The 24,952-nt window shown below is 41.6% G+C and overlaps 1 protein-coding gene and 1 pseudogene across 4 annotated transcripts in view; one reads left to right on the forward strand and one right to left on the reverse strand.

Moving 5' to 3' along the window:
• The window catches only part of NBEA (neurobeachin), an 873,840-nt gene that overhangs the window by 15,975 nt on the left and 832,913 nt on the right, over positions 1 to 24,952 (forward strand). The window lies entirely within an intron of this gene.
• LOC307104449 (etoposide-induced protein 2.4 homolog) lies at positions 5,335 to 9,711 on the reverse strand (annotated as a pseudogene). The gene is made up of 3 exons: positions 6,456 to 9,711; positions 5,750 to 6,219; positions 5,335 to 5,715 (listed from the first exon to the last, which is right to left on the reverse strand). The product of its transcript is annotated as an etoposide-induced protein 2.4 homolog (transcript).

Genomic DNA, 24,952 nt, shown 5'->3' on the forward strand with positions numbered 1-24,952 from the left:
GGGAGGTAGTTTATGATATTAAAATTTCATAATTCAATGTACCATATTTGTGGCATATGTTATTAGTTTTTAAAGAGAGACACTATTAACGTAGTTTATTCCTGAGACCTTATAAAGGTTTTGCTTTTATTATGATACTTAGCTATCAATGTTTATTATACACTGTTACAGAATCATATCATTCTACAGTTGACTTATTTTCTACTTGATTTAATTATTTAAGATACATTACTATAGGGAGGGTGAGTGGGTGGGAAGAGATCAACCAAAGAACTTGTATGCATATATGCATAACCAATGGACACAGACAATAGGGTAGTGAAGGCCTAGGGTGGGGATGGGGTAAGGCCCGGTCATTGTGGGAAAAAAGGGGACATATGTAATACTTTAAACAATAAAGATTTTTAAAAAATTAATAAAATACATTACTATCTTTAATTTGCAGATCATTTAGTTCTTAGTTCATGGCTACTTTTCCTTAGGGCCCCCCTGCCTCTTTTAAATACTAGTCAGTTGTGTCTGAACATATATACTCATTTTTAGTCTAACTGCATCTCTAATCACATAATCTGTTTTATTCAACAAACATCTATTGACTCCTTACCTTAAGTAATGCTAGGCATGGAGTTTATAGTACTGTATCTGATGACAAATGTAGGCAATGAAATGTAAAAATTCTAGAATAGAAATAAATTAGGGCATAGTGGGCCACACTGAAGGGAGAAAAATACCAATGGAGTCAAGGAAAGGCTTCATAAAGTGATGCTTGAGTTGAGGTTTAAAAGATGGCTAGATCTATTTAGAACTGTACAGTTGTGTGGTAGCCACTAGCCACATGTGACTGATGAGCACTTGAAATGTTCTGAAAGCATAAAATGCACACTTGATTTTGAAGAGTTGGTATAAAAATGTAAACTATACTAATAAAAGCCTAGGTGGTCCTTGCGCCCTTGCGCGTGAAGTTGCCATAAGATGGCTGCCACAAGATAGCCGCCACAAGATGGCTGTGCGCACAGCGGAGGCGGGGCTTGGCAGCTGCTCTGCACAGTGAGGCTTGGGGGTCCCATGGCTCCACGTGGCGCGGAGGGGTCCAGTCCCAGCGTCTGCCGCCTCGTGCGGAGGAGGCGGGTCCCAGCGGAGGAGGCAGATCGCAGCAGGGGAGGGTGATCGGGCCAGCAGGGGAGGGCAGTTGTGGGCAAATGGGCAGGCAGGGGAGGGCAGTTGTGGGCGATTGGGTTGGCAGTGGAGGGCAGTGGGGGTGATCGGGCCAGTAGGGGAGCAGTTAGGCGTCAGTCAGACCGGCAGGGGAGCGGTTAGGGGGTAATCAGGCTGGCAGGCAGAAGCGGTTAGGGGCAATCAGGCAGTCAGGCAGGCGAGTGGTTAGGAGCCAGTGGTCCCGGATTGTGAGAGCGATGTCCAACTGCTGAGAGACACCCCCCACCCCATGCATGAATTTCGTGCACTGAGCCTCTAGTACTATATAATAAAAGGGTAATATGCAAATTGACCCTAACAGCCTAACGGCAGAACGACCAGGAATGACGGGTCGCTATGACGCTCACTGACCACCAGGGGGGAGACGCTCAATGCAGGGGCAGCTCCGCTCAGCCACACCTCAGGCTGATGGCTGCGAGCATAGTGGCAGTGGTGGGAGCCTCTCCTGCCTCCTCAGCAGTGCTAGGGATGTCTGACTGTGGCTTGGGCGGGGAGCAGGCCTAAGCCATCAGTTGGACATCCCCTGAGGGCTCCTGAGCTGCTATAGAGATGTCTGACTGCCAGCTTACGCCCAATCCCCCGGGGAATGGGCCTAAGCCGGTAGATGGACATCCCCTTAGGAGTTCCGGACTGCGAGAGGGCACAGGCCGGGCTGAGGGACCCCCCGAGTACACGAATTTTCATGCACCGGGCCTCTAGTCTCATTAATAATTAAAAATATTTATTACATGTTGAAATGATATTTTAGATACATTGGGTTAAATAAAATATAAATTAACATCTCCTGTTTCCTTTTACATTTTTCTTTTAATGTGGCTAATGGACTATTTAAAATTACATATGTGGCTTACATTATACTTATATTGGACTAGAGGCCCGGTGCATGAAATTTGTGCATGGGGGGGTGTCCCTCAGCCCAGCCTGCACCCTCTCCAATCTGGGACCCCTTGAGGGATGTTGGACCGCCTGTTTAGGCAGTTAGGGGTGACCAACCAGCAGAGGAGGGCAGTTGGGGGAGACCGGGCCAGCAGGGGAGAGCAGTTGGGGGAGGGGACCAGGCCTGGTCGTCTCCCCCAACTGCCCTCCTCTGTGGGCCTAAATGGGCAGTTGGACATCCCTCTCACAATCCAGGACTGCTGGCTCCCAACTGCCCTCCTCTGCAGGCCTGGTCCTCCCCAACTGCCCTCCCCTGCTGGCCTGGTCCCCCCCAACTGCCCTCCCCTGCAGGCCTGGTCCCCCACAACTGCCCTCCCCTGCAAGCCTGGTACCCCCAACTGCCCTCTCCTGAATGCCTGGTACCCCCCAACTGTCCTCCCCTGCTGGCCCGGTCTCCCCCACCTTCCCTCCTCTGCTGGCCCGTTCCCCCCCAACTGCCCTCCCCTGCAGGCCTGGTCTCCCCCAACTGCCCTCCCCTGCTGGCCTGGTACCCCCAAGTGCCCTCTCCTGCAGGTCTGGCCCCCCCCCCCCCTCAGCTGCCTATTGCGCTAGTCTTTTTCTGAAAGAGACATATAGTTACTGTATCTATAGTTACAGTATTCTGTTGCTCATTCTCAGTTCCTCAACTGCCCTCCCCTGTAGGTCTGGTCCCCCCCAACTGCCCTCCACTATAGGCCTGGTCACCCCCAACTGCCCTCCTCTGCTGGCCTGGTCACCCCTAACTGCCCACAACTGCCCTCCCCTGCAGGCCATCTTGTGGCAGCCATTTTGTGGTGGCCATCTTGTGTCTGCATGGGGGCAGCCATCTTTGACCACATGGGGGCAGCCATCTTGTGTCTTGGTGTGACGGTCAATTTGCATATTACTCTTTTATTAGATAGGATATTACTGGTTTAGAGATGACATAGAAAAAGTAGATGAACCATAGAAAGAAACTAATGGGTATTTTAGCATGCTGCCTTTATTATGTGTATGCATATCTATTTGTGTACATATACACGTACCCCATATACTTATAAGTACAAACACATTTATGTATCTTTATTATATTGTTTGAGCCACTCATATTTTGGGTTGTTCTGTTAGGTGTCAGTAAACCTCATTCTAACGTATGCATTGACTTAATAACAACAATTTAGAAATCACATATCATTGGGGATAAACTTGTTCTGCTCTGGTAAAAAGTGCCTAAAACAATTCATGGAAATCAATATGGCAACGTAGTAAATGCATTTTATTGTCAGCAAATACTTTGGAAGGCAAATTGTAAACATTGCTACAGAGTTAAAAAAAAAAACAATTTCATTTTATTATTTATAAAAAAATATTTTTATTGATTTCAGAGAGGAAGACAGAGGGAGAGAGGGCTAGAAACATCAATGATGAGAGAGAATGATTGATTGGCTGCCTCCTGCACAGTCCCACACTGGGGATCGAGCCCACAACTCTGGCAGGTGCCCTTACTGGGCATTGACCATAACCTCTTGGTTCAACCACTGAGTCACACAGGCTGGACTGAAGAAACAATTTTAGTAAAATGTAGGAGTTTATTGTGTAGGATTTAGATAAAAGTACTATTATTTCTAATATCGTTTTCTTATTCTAGACTAATTCTTAGTGAAATAAACAATTGCTTTTTTTGAGTTACTATTAAAAAATATATATGAGAGTATACTTCTGGAAATACATGTATGCCCTATTTACCCAAACCTGAAATCAAGAAGTAACGTTACCTGGAAAACAGGATATATACTTAGTGAAGGTTTATTTGATTTAACAGAATAAGAGAACTCCATTTTTGTTAGGTTGCAATTTTTGTTTTAATGAGGAGTACTGTATTTTAAATAAGACTCTGAATTGGATAGTAGAATCCTGGAATGCCAGTGATTGATAAGATTTCAGAGATTTTCTGGATTATAGATAAGGAAACCTAGGCACAGAGAATTTACTGATTTAATCTGCTGCTCAATTTTTAAGTTGCCCAACTGAATTTCAGGTCTCTGAATTTCTAGTACCCTTTCTGTTATATTAACCTGAGTGACTTGGGTTTGGCTAGCATATCTATCATTTTGCTAGGGTGCTATAACAAATACTACAGACTGGTAGCTTAAATATCAAGTTTACTTTTTCATGGTTTCGGTGGCTAGATGTCCATCTTCTCCCTGTCTTCATGTGGTTGTCTGTGTGTCAGTGTCCTAATTTCCTCTCTATAAGGAAAGCAGTAATATATGGAGTAAGGCTCACCAATATGATCTCATTTTACCTTAACTACCTCTTCAAAGGTTCTGTCTCCAAATACAGTTAGAATTTGAGATTCTGAGGGCTAGCATTTTTGTGTGTGTGGGGAGGTGGGGAGTTGGTTAGGGACCAGCTTCCATATAGTCTCTTTAATATGACAGAAAAACACCAATCCCAGGTTTATTGGGTTTAATAAGTTTACTCCTTTAGTTCCTATTTGCAGCACCCAATATTCCTTTGAAATACCAGATAGACCCACAGTGGCTGGCAGTACATTTCAGAACTTCATAGTTTAAGTTCAGGTTCTCTGAGCATTCTGTGTTGCAGTGTCACTTACCCAAAATTGGTACCTCCCTGTAGTTGGGGAACTTTAAACATACCAGTGAAAAAAGTTTTTTCCCCTTCAAGAAAAAGGAAAACCACTCCTTAACACTCAGCAGGTATGGCTATGAGGTCTTTCGTCCTATCTCTCCCTTCAGGTTTATATTTTGCAGTGGAAGAAGAGAGACCAACCTGAGTTACAAGAAACAAGACAGGAATGGCTATAAAGGGAGTGACCAGAAGCAACTGAGATAACCCTTTACCTCCCACATGCAATATATGTGCTTCACAGAAAAACAACAAAAATAACAGGACTACAAAATACAAAAGCTAGAATTTCAAAATCCCTTCATCCAAGGGTGGTGAAAGGGAGGAAGGGGAGGTGGGAAGGTAAAGAACATGGGGAGAAAAAGTATTCAGATCAGTCCAGGCACAGGGGCTGGCAGATGCTAGGAAAGACCTGCAGAAAAATTTGTCCTTTCAGACTCACAGGTGTTGAAAATCCACATATTGGTGTCAGGAAGATTGTGTCTTACCGGCATGCACCAGAGACAAAAAATCCAATTCCTCAGAAGGAAATATGCAGAGGGCCCTTGGCAGAGTTGGTCCTGCCTTTCCTGGTGTGGGAGATAAACAAGGAAAGAGCTGCAGAGCCCCCTTCCAATCCCACTCATCTCCTCTGGATGGCAGGTGACTCAGTGGCCTGAAGTAGCCTTCAGTTTGGCAGGAGATGAAAGTGGTGGAGGGAACTTCTCTGCAGAGGTCGAGGTACTCAGAGCAGACTGTAGGTAGACCATCTTGTGGAAGTCTGTTGCTTAAGAGAACCACCAAGGAGATGAGGCACAACAAAGGTAAGCTTTGCCAGGGGTCTTTGCTTTATTGGCTCTGACAAATAAAGGAAAGAGGATAGAGAAGAGGCAGGCATTGATAATGTATGAGGGCTGCATTGCTGTGAGGGCAAACCAAATCGGAAGTTTCAATCTAAGGAAAAAGAGGTTAGTGCCCCTGACTAGTCAGGTGTTGCACATATTTTTTACGCCAATTCATCTGTATGTTTGACAACCACTGGTGCATTTCAATTCCTTTATTGAACCCTTGATACTCAAGTCACTATAGTGATTTATGCAGGAGACTAACCAGCTGACCATCAAGGTGGTTGGGAAAGAGACTCACAAACATCCCTTGGATGAGGAAAAGAGCCTGAAGCAGAAGGCTGAAGAGCATGTCAACCATTATTTTGCTAACACTAGGGAATGTGTGAGGTTTCCTCGCAGATAACTTGAATGCCAGGCCTGCTGTATCTTGAAATCAAATGGTATTCACAAACAGGGGGAGCACTCAAACAGCACTGAAAATTATTGTGAGGGAGAATTCCATCCATGACCAAATATCTCCATATAGAGACGGATCAGTAATTACTGACTGAAGTACAGGAATTGTATCTAATAAAAGGGTAATATGCAAATTAACTGTCACTCTGTCACAAAGATGGTGGCGCCCATAGCCACAAGATGGCGGCGCCCAGTCCTCTCAGAGTCCCCCAGTCCCAGTGGGGGGTGGCCGCTGAAAGTGGGCAGCGTGAGTTGCCTGGTGGAATGCTTGATTTGTTGCCGTGGCGACAAGGCAAGCGTTCCACGCCCAGCCGCAGATGGGCCTCTGGGCCGAGGAAAGCCTGTGGGCAGCGGGCGCGGAGCGGCCAGGTCCCGCAGAGAGCTACTGGCTCACAGATTTGTGCACAGGGCTACTAGTAAACAATAAAACAGGAGGAGACTAAACCAGAATACCCCGCCATTTTAAGCACAGCATTGGAGAAATTCTACCAAGAATATGTGGCTCACTTTCTTGTTTCCTCTCTATGCTCTCGACTCTCCTCTGTGCCAGGACACTACCTGCTCTTTTTTAATGCTGCTCCTCTCGCTTTTGATGAATTCAAGCATCAAGATGGTACAAATTTCCCAGATGGAGTCTTTGGTTCCCCTGGCAAGGCTCTGGAGAAAGATTTGACACTGTCAGCCATCTCTTCACCTCCCAAACTACCAACTATATGGAGGAGAGAGAAGCATCCCAAGATCTTTCATTATGAAGAACCTGGCAGCTCTATTGCTGGGCTCTGGTCTGGCCCCTCACCCACAGAGGGCCACTCCGATCCTCCTCACCCAACTACGAGCTGCCGCCTGCCTGGGCAATCATAGGGCTGAGGCCACTGTGAGGGTTAGCATTTTAACATGAGTTTTGGAGGTACACAGAAGGTCTTAAGTGAAAATAAGGATTAAATAAGTGATGGTGATAAAACTATGAGATCTATTTATAGTGTTTCACATAAATTTCCTTTAAAATTTACACTGTTTTTCATTACATAAACCCCTGACTTCCTTAATTTGAATTATTTTATTCTTTTCCTTTCTTCTACTTTTTCCTTTTCTCTCTCATGTTTTTATTCTCATACTAGAGGCCTGATGCACAGAGATTCGTGCAAGAATAAGCCTTCCTTCACCTGGCTGCTGGCACCGCCTTCGCTCCGGCCGGAGCCTCCTTTCTGCCTTGGCTCCAGCCCGCAACCGCCTTCCGCCTCTTGCCTTGTCACGTCAATTTGCATATTCCCTTCTCATTGGCTGTGGGCGCCGCCATCTTTGTCGTGGAGTTATGGTCAATTTGCATATTCTGTCTTTATTAGATAGGATGCCTTCATCTGTGCATCCAAAGACATTACTTATTTACTGGTGTCACTAAGCCCAAACAGTTTTGACTCTCTTCTTTAGCTAATTACAAGTGTTATTTTTATATCTGCTGCAATGTTGGTAGAAAACTGATGTTTTCACTCTCCTTCAATAATAGCAATAAGGATAATAATAATGAACCTGTGTTGAGCTCATGAAGCACCAGGTAGCCATTGTGCTAAGTCAGCTATTTTCAACTGAAAACACACATAAACTAATTACTAAAATTCTGTGGCACACCAAAAAATGTTCTATTTTTTGCTGATGTGACAAAAAAATAGGTGTAATTCTTATTGATTTACAAAAAAAAAAAAAAAAAATAGTAACTACCTACTCTTTTTGCTCCAAAGTGACTTTTAAAAAAATCAGGTGCCTATATTTGTATATAAGGATTTCTGATACCAAGAATTAATAAATCAGACACAACCTTATTATGTGATGTGACCAATAAGATGTAACACTACTATATGATCTCTATATTTATGGTTCATATGAGGGCATTCATACCAGATGGCTATTGTTTTGGCTGTTGTCATTTTTTTTATTTGGCAATCTAAGGAAAAAGAGGTTAGTGCCCCTGACTAATTAGTCAGATACTGGATATTTTAAAAATTCTTGTGGCACACTGGTTGAAAATCTTTGTGCTAAGTGCTTCACATGCATTAAATCTCACCAGAGTCATGTGAAATTAGGTAGTGATGAGGAAACTAAGGATTAGAGGTGTAAATAATATTTTCAAGATTTTATAAGTAATAAGCATTGTTAGGTTTCAAACAGAGGCAGTATTTGCTATGTTTATTGCCTCTATTTTAGAAATCTTAAGAATTTAATTTGCTGCTATCTTAAATTCTAACTATAGTCTCATTGAAATAAGATACGAAAATAACATCATGTGTTCATAGCTTCTGTGATAACTATGCCAAGCATTTAGCACACTTAACTTGGAGTATTTAAATTTATTGAAGTTTTGATTCTAAAGCCCTTAGAAGTCTGTTTGCACACCCAGTTAGTCATTCAGTATTTCCTCTCCACTTAGCATATAGCACGGAGTTCAGTGGCATGATTTATATTGCTTGTCATCATCTGCCCCTGCCTCTCTTTTTGGTGACAGTTTATTTCTCCATAAGCTGTACATTCTTTAGTCATAATCTAGTATTTTTACTTTCAGAAATTTAACATACTCATATAGCTCATGTGTTGCACATGTTTTTTAGGATTGTTTATGAACTATATTATTGATCACCTATTGAGACAATATCCAATGTATGTTTGTGTTGTTGTTGTTTTTGTCTCTGTACTATTCAGAGTGATAATGGGGCCCAAAAGATAATTACTGCTTCTGGACCAAAAAGGAGATACTCACAGCCTGATGTGGGCTACCGTGAAGAAAATCTGTACATACCTATTTGTATCTGACCAAGTGTATTTTTATTTCTATTTATTTATTTTGATTTCAGAGAGAAAGGGAGAGGGAGAGAGAGACAGAAACATCAATGTTGAGAGAGAATCATTGATTGACTGCCTTCTTCATGTCCCCCAGTGAGAATCCAGCCCACAACATGGGCCTGTGCCCTGATCAGGGATCGAACCGTGACCTTTTGGTTCACAGGTCGATGCTCAACTACTGAGCAGCACCAGCCAGGCTAACCAACTGTATTTTAAATGGGAGGCAACAGGAGAGGGGCAGGGTTGTGTAGGAGGAGCAGGGGAAGACCGTTAACTAGATTACCAGGTAGATAGACATTTGATCCCACCTGGGTCAAATTAACACTGGAACAGAGTAGAAATAGTGGACTGGGAAAATGACCATTGTAAGTTGCTTCTGAATGCTCCATAGCAGTGCCCAAAGTAGAGGACTCATCATAGCAGTGTTCCAGGGATGATTTGCCTAGAAATCTAGCACTGTGTATTTCGAGAGTTGTGGTTGTTCATTAAGATTTTAGAGTATAGTTCAGCAACATTCTTGGATAATCTTAAACCCTGAAGATTTCTAAATACCTAATGGAGAGGAGAAGGAGATTAAAGGAGATTAATTTAAACATACATTTATTTCTATGTGGTGGTTGGGATCTCAAGTGTCCAAACCTAGTGATAGTATGCTGGGACAAAGTAGGATTGAAAAGATGATTCTTTTCTAAAAAGTTCAAATTCTATTAAGAGACCAATATAAAAAATACTAAATATTTCTAGCCAGTTTGGCTCAGTTGTTAGAGCATCGGCCCTTGGACTGAAGGGTCTCTGGTTCAATTCTAGTCAAGGTCACGTACCTAGGTTGCAGGCTTGATCCCCAGCCCAGGTCAGGGTGTATTCTGGTGGCAACCAATCAGTGTTTCTCTCTCTCTGTCTCTCCCCCTCCCTTCTTCTCTCGTTCTAAAAAATGAATGGAAAAACATATACTTGGGTGAGGATTAACAACAAAAAATATACTAAATAGTGTGATCAGGCCTTTGTGGTTTCACTTACTTGAATTCACATCCTGGTACTGCTTTTTTTTCTCTTGTGATCTTGAGTAAAAATATGTATTAGAATGTGATATCACAAAGGAGAAGATGATAAGTTATTTGCAGGAGTCAGAAAAGACTTTGAGGTGGAGGATTCTCTTGAGATTGGCTTTGAAGAGTGAGAAGAAGTTTATTGAGTAGGCAGGATGGAGCAAGGGCTCAATTCCAGTACTGGAAGTTTTGATTGGCACAGTATATTTAAAGTAGTATCTCCTTCTAGGAGTGTTTTTCTCCTTTAAAAAATTGGTACTTAGTCTTTAGGATTTAGCATAAGCTTCTGTCATTTCCATTTTTCTTGTATCCATTAGCACCTTGTAAATACATTAATCTCAACAATCTTAGGAGTCACATTTTTGAAATGTATTGTGGTTTGCAAAACTGCAGTTTGCAAAATCAAGGTCTCTAGACACTAAGGGGTAGAAAGAAGAGGAGAAATAAAAGCAATGACTTAATCATGTATATATTTGTATATAAGTACATAAATAAAGTTCTGGAAACAGCTGTTACCAAAACAAACCAGAATCATTTGTTGCTTGTTTGCACCAAATATAATGTAACTAAAGGCCCGGTGCATGAAATTCGTGCACAGGGGCATGTGTCCCTCAGCCCAGCCTGCACCCTCTGTCCAATCTGGGACCCGTCGAGGGATGTCCGACTGCCCGTTTAGGCCCGATCCCTGTGGCAGGCAGTCGGACATCCCTCTCACAATCCAGGACTGCTGGCTCCCAACTGCTCACCTGCCTGCCTGCCTGATTGTCCCTAACCGCTTCTGCCTGCCAGCCTGATCACCCCCTAACCTCGCCTCTGCCAGCCTGATCGATGCCTAACTGCTCCCCTGCCGGCCCGATTGCCCCTATCTGCCCTCCCCTGCCAGCCAGGTAACCCCTAACTGCCCTCCCCTGCCAGCATGGTCACCCCTAACTGCCCTCCCCTGTAGGCCTGGTCCCCCCCCAACTGCCCTCCCCTGCTGGCCTGGTTGCCTCCAACTGCCCTCCCCTGCAGGCCTGGTGTCCCCCAACTGCCCTCCCCTGCAGGCCTGGTGTCCCCCAACTGCCCTCCCCTGCAGGCCTGGGTCCCCCCAACTGCCCTCCTCTGCTGGCCCAGTCACCCCTAACTACCCTCCCCTGCAGGCCTGATCGCCCCCAACTGCCCTGCCTTTCAGGCCTGGTTCCTCCAAACTGCCCTCCCCTGCTGGCCTGATTGCCCACAACTGCCCTCCCCTGCTGGCCATCGTGTGTCCACATGGGGGCGGCCATCTTTGACCACATGGGAGCGGCATTTTGTGTGTTGGAGTGATGGTCAATTTGCATATTACCTCCTTATTATATAGGATTATATAGGATAGTAGTTACAAGTTTTGGTTAGGTATGCTGTTAGGCTGTTGAGTGTTACCTTTTAATAAGAACTCTTGCTGGGGAGAGAAAAAACACTATTACATTAAATGTACATATCAATTATGGGTTATATGTGATTTCAGATATTTTAAAATGTGAAAAATATTTTCTTGAATAAAGGAAATACAGCATTCTCAATTAATAAAATAATTCCATGACATAGGCATTTCTGTCCCATTATACACATGAGAAAAGTGAAGCTGGGTGAATTTGAAAGTAAGGACTTTGGGCAATGTGGAGCAAGAAGTTTTGAACAAGTGAAGCAATATGTTCATTCCATGTAAGTTGTTATTCTCTTCCCCTTTCAGTATAGTTTTTGTGTTTCTCTCCTGAAACAACAGGATTGGTCAGAGAGAACAGCTTATTTAGTGGTGAAATATAGTATATGATCATGGGTGCTTTCTTTAGTGCCAGCTTGTACCTGCTCCTTTTAGGCCGTTTATAGCCATTTATAACTATGAACTAATGTACCTGACTTACAGTATTTAGAGTTATGAGTTAATGTGTAAAATGCTATTTGAGTCAAATTCATTTTTGTATCTTGGTTTTCTATAAAGTGGTTGGCCTTTGTGGTATGTCTAATCTGAATTCATATCTTGGGTCTGCCTTTTCTTTGGTTTGTGACTGACCTTGAGCCAAGTATTACATCGTTGAGCCTCTGTTTCTCTATTTTTATAACTCCATCTCTATATCTATATCCTTCATATATGTATGAATATTCTATATCCTTCATATATGTATGAATATATATTCACTAGAGGCCCAGTGCACGAAATTCGTGCACGGAAGCTGGGGGTGTGTGTGTCCCTCAGCCCAGCCAACACCCTCTCCAATCTGGGACCCCTCAAGGGATGTCCGACTGCCCGTTTAGGCCCGATCCCACTGGATTGGGCCTAAACGGGCAGTCGGACATCCCTCTCACAATCCAGGACTGCTGGCTCCCAACTGCTCGCCTGCCTGCCTTCCTGATTTCCCCTAACCGCTTCTGCCTGCCAGCCTGATCACCCCCTAACCACTCCAATGCCAGCCTGATTGATGTCTAACTGCTCCCCTGCCAGCCTGTTTGCCCCCAACTTCCCTCCGTTGCTGGCCTGGTCACCCCTAACAGCCCTCCCTTGCAGGCTTGATCGCCTCCAACTGCCCTTCCTTGCAGGCCTGGTGCCTCCCAACTGCCCTCCCCTCTGGCCATCTTGTGGTGGCCATCTTGTGTCCACATGGGGGCAGGATCTTTGACCACATTGGGGCAGCCATATTGTGTGTTGGAGTGATGGTCAATCTGCATATTACTCTTTTATTAGATAGGATAGAGGCCTGGTGCACGGGTGGGGCCCAGCTGGATTGCCCTGAAGGTTGTCCTGGATCAGGGTGGGGGTTCCCTTGGGGCGTGGGGCAGCCTGGGCAAGGGGCCTGTGGTGGTTTGCAGGCAGCCATGCCCCCTGGCGACCCAAGCAGAGGCCCTGGTGTCTGGAATTTATTTACCTTCTACAATTGAAACTTTGTAGCCTGGAGCGGAGCCAAGCCTCCTGCTCTCTCCGTGGCCGGCAGCCATTTCTATTGGGGTTTGTGTATATCTTCCATAATTGAAACTTTGTAGCCTTAAGCGGAGCCCTGGGCTGGCCAGGGTGTGCGGAAAGTGGGGGGCAACCCTAGCCTCCTGCTCTTTCCAGCTCCGTGGCTGCTGCCATTTCTGTTTGGATTTGTTTACCTTCTATAATTGAAACTTTGTAGCCTTGAGTGGAGGCTTAGGCTGGGAAGGGCAGGCAGAAAGCTTGGCTTCATCCGTTGCCTGGGAAATCCAAGCCTCCCTCCTGCTCTCTGTGGCTGTAGCCATCTTGGTTGGGTTTATTTGCATACTCGCTCTGATTGGCTGGTGCGTGTGGCTGGTGGGCATGGCTTGTGCATGTAGCTGAGCGATGGTTAATTTGCATATTACTCTTTTATTAGGTAGGATATGTATATAAATGCATATATGAAAGCAAAATAAATGATATTGTATTTTGTTTTATTTCTCAAATGTGTATATGAATTATATATATGACTGATCATTATATTACTGTTTCTGCTACTATACTGAATGTTCATTTAGCACACTGCTATTCAAAATGTGGACAACAGATCAGTTTGCATATTTGTGAAATGTTTGCTGGTCCTGGTCTAAGATGAGATAAGGAGCTTGTGCAAGAATGTAAATCAGTTTTGTCAATAAACACACTTCTTATTTCAAATAACTTTTTTTTCTTGATGAAGGAAACAGTATGTTGATTCATGTTGTAATCCAGTCTCCTGTTGGCTGGTTCCTTGAGCAGCACGAAATAACCTGAGAGTACTTTTGGGGTACATTTTGAACAAAGCTTATTTTAATTCCTGTCACTTTTTCTCACTTGTGGCATTAGAAAGCATTGCTATTTTGAGTGAAAAAAATACTGATTTTAGTCTTGGATTCTAATCTTATCTTTGTTACTAACTGGGCAGTTCAATTAAGTCTTTTAGACCTTATTTTGTCTAACTTAAAATAAAAATTGGGTTAAATTATATCTGTGGTCCTTTTAGACTTTACCATACTAATAATTTATGATTTGTAAATAGTATCTTTTCTTTTCTTCTTCTTTTTTTTTTAGAAGCAGAACATAGTCTGATATTAAAGTAGATGATAGGATACATTGGGATAGAAACATGCTTTATAAAGCTTTTCCAGAGGATATAGATTTTTTTTTAAGCTTCTATTTACCAGATACTAAGAAGTTGGTTCTAAAGATAAAATGATTAATGAAACTATTTTTTATTCATAAGTGGTAGTCTTCTGGGGGGAGATAGATGTTTAAGTTTTTCTTTTATATACAGGGTGGTACAAAAGTAAATTTATAGTTGTTTGTAAACTGTAATACAATAATTAATAAATAATACACTAATCCTATATAATAAAAGGGCAATATGCAAATTGACCCTAATGGCAGAATGACCGGGAATAACCAGTCACTGTGACGTGCACTGACCACCAAGGGGCAGATGCTCAACTCAGGAGCTGCCCCCTGGTGGTCAGTGTGCTCCCACAGGGGGAACTCTGCTCAGCCACAAGCTGGGCTGACGGCTGCGAGCGCAGCGGCAGTGGTGGGAGCCTCTCCTGCCTCCTCAGCAGCACTAAGGATGTCCGACTGTGGCTTAGGCGGGCAGTGGGACTAAGCCGTCAGTCGGACATCCCTCGAGGGCTCCCGGGCTGCCAGAGGGATGTCTGACTGCCAGCTTAGCCCCAGCCCCCCAGGGTGCGGGCCTAAACTGGCAGGTGGACATCTCCCGAAGGGTCCTGGACTGCGAGAGGGTGCAGGCCTGGCTGAGGGGACCCCCCTCCACAAGTGCATATATTTCTGTGCACTGGGCCTCTAGTCTGTAAAATAAAAGCCTAAGTGACCATTACGGCGGAACAACCAGAACGACAGGTTGCTATGATGCACACAGACCTCCAGGGGGCAGACACTCGATGCAGGAGCTGCCCCCTGGTGGTCAGTGCGCTCCCACAGGGGGGGCCCTGCTCAGCCAGAAGCCGAGCTCACAGCAGGTGAGCGCAGCAGCGGTGGTGGGAGCCTTTCCTGCCTCCATGGTAGCACCAAGGAGCAGTGAGCCGAGTGGTAAGGAACAGCAAGCAGGCGGGTGGTAAGGAGTGATAGCTCCGGGACTGCGAGAGGGAGCAGGCTGGGCTGAGGGACACCCTCCCTCCCCCAGTGCATGAATTTCATAAGTAATAATACAAGAATAAACTCTGTTACACATACTTACAACTTTAAACCTACTTTTGCCTCACCTTGTACGTGCAAATACATATAAGTAAAAAAATATATATGTTAATGATATAGACAAAAATGTTGAAAAAGGAGGCTGTGAGAAACGAATTCTCTAGAACAATAGTAGGCAAATGCTTTCCTTAAAGATCCAGGAATTTTAGGTTTTATGGGCCATATGGTGTGTCTATTGCAACTACTCAACTCTGCAGTTGTCACTGTAAGGCAACACTAGCAGTATTTAAATAAAATGCATTATTTCGGACACTGATTTTCTGGCACCAATTAAGTGTTCTAGAATTCAGTTCAATTCTGATACTAACTACCTGAAATTAGTGCAAACCCAACAGATTAAGGGCTCAGTTCCACAAGACTGCCTTCACTTAAATGCCAGCTGCAGCAGGTGGGCTGCCTGCATTTTTGCCTGTCTGACTTCAACCCCACCCTCAGGTTTGATATTGCTAGAATGATTCACAGAACTCAGGAAAGTACTATACTTACAATTAGTTTTATTATAAAGGATACAACTTAGGAACAGCCAAATAGAATAGACATATAGGACAAGGTATTGGAGGTAGGGGAGTGGGTGCACAGAGCTTCCAAACCCTTTCTGGGCACCCTTCCAGAACATAGATGTGTTGAGCAATTTGGAGCTCCCTGAAACTCTTAATTTAGAGTTTTTAGGAAGTCTTCATTATGTAGGCTTGATTGATTGAATCATTGGCTACATAATTAAATTCAGTTTCCAGCACGCTAGTTACATGCTTGGTCTTTCATTGGCCAGGTCCTATCTTGGAACTAAGGGCTGACCATGTCACCTTATTAGCATAACCTTAGGTGTGATCAAAAGGGTCTAATTGTGAATAACAAAAGACATTCTTACCATTCATGAAATGTGAAGGACTTTTTGAAGTCCTCTGCTAGGAACTGGGGTAAAAAAAAAAAAATGATAGCTAGCACATATTGAACACTGCTATGCTATATGCAGGGAAGTATGCAGGGAAGTGTGCTTACTAATTTTTGTGCATTTTATATAAGGATCATAAAAGTCCTATAAAATGAATACCACTTGCCCTGCCAGTGTGGGTCAGTGATTAAGCGCCAACCTTTGAACCAGGAGGTCTTGATTAGATTCCCGATTCCTGGTCAGGACACATGCCCACTTTGTGGGCTCGATCCCCAGTGTGAGGCATGCAGGAGGCAGCTAATTGATTATTCTCTCTCATAGTTGATGTTTCTATCTCTCCCTCTTTCTTCCTTTCTGAAGTCAATAAAAATATTAAAAAAAAAGAATACCAGTATTAATTCCTTCTATACAGATGAGAAAACTGAACAGGTTAAATAATTTGCCTATCTAGCACTAATAAAAGGGAGAACCCAAATCCATATAATGGCAAAATCCATACTCTTAACTACAACTCTATATTTCTTTGTTTACCAGCTCATATACAGGGTGTCCCAAAAAATGTACATATATATTTGTTTCTTTAACAGTATCCTTTTAACACTTTAACAGTTGATAGCTCAATTTTTAAAGTGAAATACATTTTTCATAAACTCTGCCTTTATAATTATTCAAAGTGTGTGCATAAGGTTTTTGGGACGGACACACACACAAACATATATACATATATATATATATATATATATGTGTATATATATATATATATATATATATATATATATATATAGAGAGAGAGAGAGAGAGAGAGAGAGAGAGAGAGAGAGAGATATGCTTGGTGAGTAACTAAGGAAATTTTTCCACACAAATACCCTGGTTACTGATGTTTTAATATCAATTGAGAAAGACTTCACTTCTCAGACATTAATTTCTCTTAGCTCCTGTGATTAAGGAGGTTTGAATATTACCTACCAGATTACTACTGCTAGCTGTTATTGTGCTGAATGACCACGATTTTTGTCATATTTCTTAATGATAATTCATCTAATCTGGTGTCATTAGAATGCTCTTCTCCTTCTGTCATTTTTATTTTGAGTCTTACTTTTGTTTTTAGTGAAAGGAATTAGAGCTTTGGGTTTGAGTTTTATCATTTTGACTAAGAGAGCCTTCAATTAGGCAGCTTCCACATTATAAGAGCTGTCTCTTGTTAAAATTGCTATGTAATAGATGTCAAAGCATAATCATTTAGAAACTTTAGTTTTCTGCCTCTTATTTATTTATTTATTTTTTGCCACAGCATAAATTGTCTCCTGTTCTTGCTGGAGACTTCACAATGGAATGAATAATCATGCTTACAACAGTGTATCAACTTATCTTGTTAATTTTATGTCTTAGAATGTATGAAGTTTCAAATGTTTATAAAGATGAACAATTGGAAGGCCTCTAACTAGGCGAAGGCTTCTAAGATTGGGAACGACCAGAACGATTTTAACAGGGATGCAGGGGGTTTAGGTTATCAAAGCTTGTGACTGCAAACTTAGGGTAGGGAGTTTATGAATACATGCAGAAATGATGAAAAATAGGATAATGGAAATATAATCTAGTATTTTAGGGATAAAATGAAAGCAAAATTTAGAAGAACCAAAGTGGAGCTCATTTGTTTTTATCAGTAACCATAGATAAGTTAGTACTCTCATCTTTAAACATGAAGGGCAGTTACTTAAATATGTTTATACTAGAGGCCCGGTGCACGAAATTTGTGCACGGGGTTTGTGTGTGTCCTTCAGCCCAGCCTGCACCCTCTCCAATCTGGGACCCCTCAAGGAATGTCCGACTGCCTACAGTAGGATCGGGCCTAAACGGGCAGTCGGACATCCCTCTCAAAATCCAGGACTGTTGGCTCCCAACTGCTCGCCTGCCTGCCTTCCTGATTGCCCCTAACCGCTTCTGCCTGCCAGCCTGATCACCCCCTAACCACTCCCCTGCCAGCCTGATCACCCCCTAACCACTCCCCTGCCAGCCTGTTTGCCCCTAATTGCCCTCCCCTGCAGGCTTGATCACCTCCAACTGCCCTCCCTTGCAGGCCTGGTCCCTCCCAACTGCCCTCCCCTGCTGGCCATCTTGTGGCGGCCATCTTGTGTCCACATGAGGGCGGCCATCTTTAACCACATGGGGGCATCCATATTGTGTGTTGGAGTGATGGGAAATTTGCATATTACTCTTTTATTCGATAGGACTAGAGGCCCAATGCACGAAATTTGTGGAAGGGGCTCCACTCTTGTAGCCACGGCAACTTACCTTGGCCCTCGCAGCCCCAGCTTCATCCAGGGGGAATCGGGCCTACGCTGCAGGCAGACATCCCCCAAGGGGTCCCAAATTGTGAGAGGTGCAGGCCGCCTGAGTGACCCTTCCCTCCCCCCCTCCACAGTGCATGACTTTCGTTCACCGAGCCTCTAGTATAATAATACAAGTATGAACTCTGTCTCACAACTGTAAACCTACTTTTCTCACTAGTGTATTTTCAAAATGATCTTCAATGAGCATATACACTATTAAAATAAGAAAATACATGCACATGTGAGTATGGACACACACACACACACACACACACACACACACACACTCTTATCTATTAAAGAGTGACCTTCCTAATACAAATCTTGGTCAAAAGTATGATTTTCCATTGTGCCTGTATAATGTAAATAATTTATGAGTTAAAGACATATCTTTCAAACTTCTATTCTTTTGCCTAATAATCAGTTTTATGAAAAACTAAAATTTTTTTCCATTTCTTGTCAACCAAATATTTCCGAAGTTGTCATAAAAAACTTTTTACCTTCTAAGAATGGAAGCTGAGTATTATGAAGCTATAATTTAAAGTTGTATTCATTGTTGTAATTTCTGGCAGTATGTCTATCTCTACTGTCAGATGCTTTTATGTTGTGGTATGTAATGATGAAAGGGCTTTCTAGTATCCTACAAGTTACAGATTTTTTTGCAATTCTAAAAGATCTTATTATATGAAACCAGTGAGATACAATAAGGTACCTTTTTCAGAGTGCTGTTTGGCTTATTTTTACTTCTTTTTTTTATAGACACACCTCCAGCTTCATGCTTATCAGATATTTTTCAGTGTGGACTTGATAGAGTCATGTAATTAAAAAGCACATATCTTCCCTTATTATAGAATTAGTGAAATACTGTAAATGCTAATTCTAAGAAAAAACAAATAAAAATATAGTAACATTTTTAAAAAATATATTTTTTTGATTTTTTACAGAGAGGAAGGGAAAGGAATAAAGAGTTAGAAACATCGATGACAGAGAAACATCGATCAGCTGCCTCCTGCATACCCCCTTACTGGGGATGTGCCCGCAACCAAGGTACATGCCCTTGATTGGAATCGAACCTGGGACCCTTTAGCCCACAGGCCAACGCTCTATCCACTGAGCCAAACCGTTTAGGGCCAAATATAGTAACATTTAAAATAATTTATTTATAAGAATAACATTTGAGCCCTGGCAGGTATGTCTTAGTGGTTAGATCATCAGCCTGCACACCAAAGGGTCGCAGGTTCAGTTCCTCGTCAAAGGCACCTTCCTGGCTTGCAGGTTCGATCCTGTGCCCTTGTCTGTTCGGGGCATGAGGGAGGAAACCAATGGATGTGTCTCTCATGTTGATGTTTCTCTTTCTCTCTCCTTTCTCCCATCTACTATACCTAAAGTCAATGAAAAATATCCTCAAATGAGTATTAACAACAACAAACAAACAAACAAAAAATAACTTTTGAAAATGGTTTTGATTGAGAGGTATTTAATCCATTATTTGTGTTCCCTTCCTGACTCAGGGATGACAGAACTCTGTATAAAGTGGGCATAGACTGTGGAACCTCAGAGGGAAGGTTGGGAAGGATGAGTGGGTGGGAAGAGATCAACCAGAGAACTTGTATTCTTATATGCATAACCCATGGACACTGACAGTAGGGTGGTGAAGGCCTGGGGCAGGGATAGGGGCAGGCTAGAAGAGGTCAATGGGGAAAAGGGGGACATATGTAATACTTTCAACAATAAAGATTTTAAAAAAAAGAAAAAAAGTGGGCATAGAAATTGAGTTTTCTATTTTACTAGTTTTAATTAGTACTTTAATAAAATAATTAATATTTTAACACTTATTACTTTAGTGTTTTTTTTTAAGCAGCTCACAATTTTAAAATGTGGAGATACTTTGAGAATTAAAATACATTCAATAGTTAAAATGAATTATATTCACTTTGACTGAAATGCTGTTTTACTGGTAAACTAAATACCTAGAGGTTAATTCTAAGCCATGTTCTCATCTCTTTCACTTGTGCGTGTTCTTCCTCCATGGGCATTGCCTAAGATACAAACCTTCGTGAACAAGTTTCTTCTGTAAACTTGGTATATAGTGCAGTGATTAAGCATGTGGCCACTACTTGTTGAGTACTTATTTGCTGGGCACTGTGATGGGTCAAAGCAATTAAATACATGATTTTTACTCAGGTCAAATTAATTTAGTTGTAGACCAGATAATGAAACAATAACAATTACAGATTGACAAATGCTTTCATAAAGATAGACAAAGTTGTACATGCTTAGGAAATGGCACTGAATTGGGGATGTGGGTTAGATAATGCTTTCTTTTAAGAAATAACTCCTGGGCTGAATTCTGTCAGCCAGATCAAGGGGATTAAAAAGGGCATTTCAAACATGTGCAGAAACTTAGAGAACTTGGCCTTTTCTTTCTTTAACCTGTTTCTTTATCATTAGTTCATTTTTCATAAAAATATTTCTTTGTATGACCACCATTTCCCTTCGGTATTCTCTTTTACCTCCTTTTTGAAATATAAGTGCTTTTTCATTCTCTATAGTTCAGTGTACCTCAAGATGAGCAAAGAACTTGACATTCTCTAGATATTTTGTTTCCACATCACTTTTAAAATTATTTTTTTTCAATAATTCCTCTTACTTTGAAATTTGTGCCAGAGCTGCTTTATCACACTATCCTTATTGCCATTATCTATTAACCTATAGTATATCTCTGAAGGACTTTTGTTATCTGGCTCACTATTTTCCTTTGTAGTCTGTCTTTCTCATTAGCATTATGGATAATTTCATCTCACAGGTAAATGTCCCCTGTATAGCAGGCCTCTCAGTTCATCCCTGCTCCAACAACTTGTGTTTTCATGCCACTATAGCTACCAGCTTACATGGCCACACATCCAACCTTGGAATCACCAGATCTGTTTTAAAAATTTGGATGCTATAATTACCTATTCTGATACCAACATACCTTTCTGTGTTCCATTCCCAGTAACCTGATTTATACCCTTATTGAGACGTCTAGTTTATTAAAGTCTCTTTACTTCATTCTTCTTTCTATCAAATTCAGATCTGATTGAATACTATTTCAGTTATACGTATACATATGTGAGAGTCTTTGGCTTATTTGACCTTGGCACTCTTATTTTTTGATAATCTCATGAAAACATACATATGTATGTTCTCTATACTAGCTGGCAATCCTGGGGGTAAAAAAATTACATAATAATCTTTTTTTTTTTTTTTAATATTTTTATTGCTTTCAGAGAGGAAGGAAGAGGGAGAGAGAGATAGAAACATCCATGATGAGAGAGAATCATGGATCAGCTGCCTCCTGCAAGTCCCCCACTGGGGATCAAGCCCACAACCCGGGCATGTGCCCTTGACCGGAATCGAACCTGGGACCTTTCAGTTCGCAGGCCGATGCTCTATCCACTGAGCCAAACCGGCCAGGGCAAAAAATTACATAATAATCTTGATTGGGTTATTAGAAACTCAGGTTCTTCAACCTTTTCTGGCTTCTTACTGTCTCTCAATAATTTAAAAAAATTTTAATTTTGGTGTATATGCTCTCAGACTTTTGTCAGTGCATATAAAGACTTATGATCAGGTATACTGGGATAAGATAAATTCATATATTATATATTTGGTAATGATCTTCTATTCTTCATTTATTCCCCATTCTCAATAATGAAATAATACCCATTACTTACTTGTAATCTAGAATATCAATATTGTAGAAACTCCCTGTGTGTTACTTTCCAATCCCATTTTCCTCATCTTCCTTAGAGTAACTAATTTTGTGAATATATTTTATCATTCTTTCTTTTTACATGATTTAAAAAAATGTGTTCCTCAACCATTTGTTATTATTTAATTGATTTAAAAAACAAGTTTTATAAAAATGGAAGCCTACATGTGAATGTTTCTGTTTGTTGTTTTTTTTTTATTCAACATCATAGATTTTAATTCATTCATTTAACTGTCTTGTTTAAACCTCACAACAACGCTATGAGATAATAGATACTATTATTGTGCACACTTTACAGATGTGGAGGCTGAGCACATATTTATGTTTAAGTAACTTGCCTAAGGTTATACATACAGTATGTGTCAGTCTAGATTATAACACAGGAAGTCTATCTCAAAGTCTAGACACCTAACTGTTATACAGTGTTCATATTCACTAGTAATCAGGGCAATGCAAATTAAACTCCAGTGCCTGCCACTCATGGATATGTCTGTATCTATCTTCTTTTTGTCTCTTTTTCTCTGTATTTACATATATTTAAAATACCATGTGGTACCATCTCACACCTGTCAGAATGGCTGTCATCAACAAATCAACAAACGGCAAGTGCTGGCGAGGATGCGGAGAAAAAGGAACCCTCGTGCACTGCTGGTGGGAATGCAGACTGGTGCAGCCACTGTGGAGAACAGTATAGAGTTTCCTCAAAAAACTGAAAATGGAACTCCCATTTGACCCAGTAATCCCACTTCTAGGAATATATCCCAATCAGAAAGGATATGTATACCCCTATGTTCATAGCGGCACAATTTACCATAGCTAAGATTTGGAAACAGCCTAAGTGCCCATCAGCAGATGAGTGGATTAAAAAACAGTAGTACATGTACACAATGGAATACTATGCTGCTGTAAAAAAGAAGGAATTCTTACCATTTGCAACAGCATGAATGGAGCTGGAGAGCATTATGCTAACCAAAATAAGCCAGTCAGAGAAAGATAAATATCACATGATCTCACTCATTTATGGAATATAATGAACAACATAAACTGATGGGAAAAAAAATAGATCCAGAGACAGAGAAGCATTGATCAGACCATCAAACCTCAGAGGGAAGGTAGGGGAGGGTGGGGGTAAGGGGGAGAGATCAACCAAAGGACTTGTATACATGCATATAAGTCTAAGCAATGGACACAGACAACAGAGGGGATGAAGGCATGAGTGTGGGGGGTTTGGGGGCAATGGGGTGATAAGGAGAATATGTAATACCTTAATAAAGAAAAATAAATAAGCAAATAAAAATAAATACCAACGGATTATCTGCAGAGGACTGATAATCAGATGGACAGCACATTCTTAACAGCAACTTTGGAGTCCACAAGATAGTGCCCTGATAAAAGGGCCAGGGGAAAATAACTTTGAATCTAGAGATGTCCTCTCCAGATAGATTAACATTTTAGAATAAGATAGAAGTAAATACAATGTCAGGTACACAGGGACTCAGAAACTGTCCTCTCCAGATAGATTAACATTTTAGAATAAGATAGAAGTAAATACAATATCAGGTACACAGGGACTCAGAAACTGTCCTATCCACTGATCATTGCTGAATTACTAATGATGTATGTATGCTAGCAAGAAGAGCAGTGAACCAAGATAAAATAGTGAAATACAGGATACAATGATGCACAAAGAAAGCAATAAAACATGTTAAATCTAATTTTTAAAATTACATGTAAGTTGTGAGAGAAAACTGTAGAGGAGAATGAAATAATAAGGTATGGCTCTGGTCCTGTTTGTGAGAAGGATAGATATACTTAACGTTATAGATATGCTAACGTTAGATTTGTCTAGGAAAAATAACTGATAATAATAATACAGCCTATAATTTACTAAGCATTTAGAATATATTAGATATTTTGTAAACATTTTACATGGATTATAAGATATATATTATTCTATCTATATATCTGTCTGTTTATCTTTAGTATGACCATGCACTTTATTTCCCTCCCTTTTAGACAATTAGTGTTTTAATTGTGCATTCCAATTCTCTATCAAACTATTACTCTGAGGGAGGATATCTCTCTGCCCATTGTTGGATATTAGGCCTGTAAAGTGTACATCGTGGCCTGAAGAAATTACTGTCAGCTGTCCTAATGGGTGTAGTATTGTCTGCTCTTTTTTTTTTTTTTTTTAATAGCTTTCTGAGCATTTTCGTCTACCACCAGGTAAACACAACCCCATCCAGAATCAGTGTCTGTCTCTGTCAAGACCCATTTGTAGCACTCAGAGCTGCTAGCATCAGTCTGATTTGCCATCTATGACCAGGGTCTTTCCACTAGGTAGTTTGCCACATGGCCATCTGCAGTCTCTGTCTTTCTTGATGGTTAACAGAACAGAACAGTTCTTATTGGCATTTTGTGCAAGAGGAACTTCAGCCCATATCTGCATTGCTGCAGTGTCTATTCATTTCATGAGCCCACATGACCAACTTAAGTGAGGACATAGGGTCACCTGCTCGTTGATTGCAGTCAGTTCTGAATCTGAAAGATTTCGGATCGGCATCAACATGTCCTACTCTAATGCACTGCACAGATTTCCCTCAGTGATTTCTATAGAGTCATGCTCTATATAGTTATTCCTTTAATAGTTGAGGTTTATATTTACCTCTGCCCTGATTATAGGGCCAGTAAAGATTTCAACTTAGGGGCTTTTACCGTTGTTTAATTCTTCATTACAGCTAGGAATGCCACATGCAATTCAGCCATCGGGCTGATCTAGTTTTATTCTTCAGTCACAGTGGTGGCCTTCCAAACAGGATGTTGTGGATTCACCTCGAAACTTCCATCCACAAACCAAGCAGCTCTT

This window comes from Cnephaeus nilssonii (assembly GCF_951640355.1).
Source record: "Cnephaeus nilssonii genome assembly, chromosome: 8".
Classification (NCBI taxonomy): Eukaryota; Metazoa; Chordata; class Mammalia; order Chiroptera; family Vespertilionidae; genus Cnephaeus; species Cnephaeus nilssonii.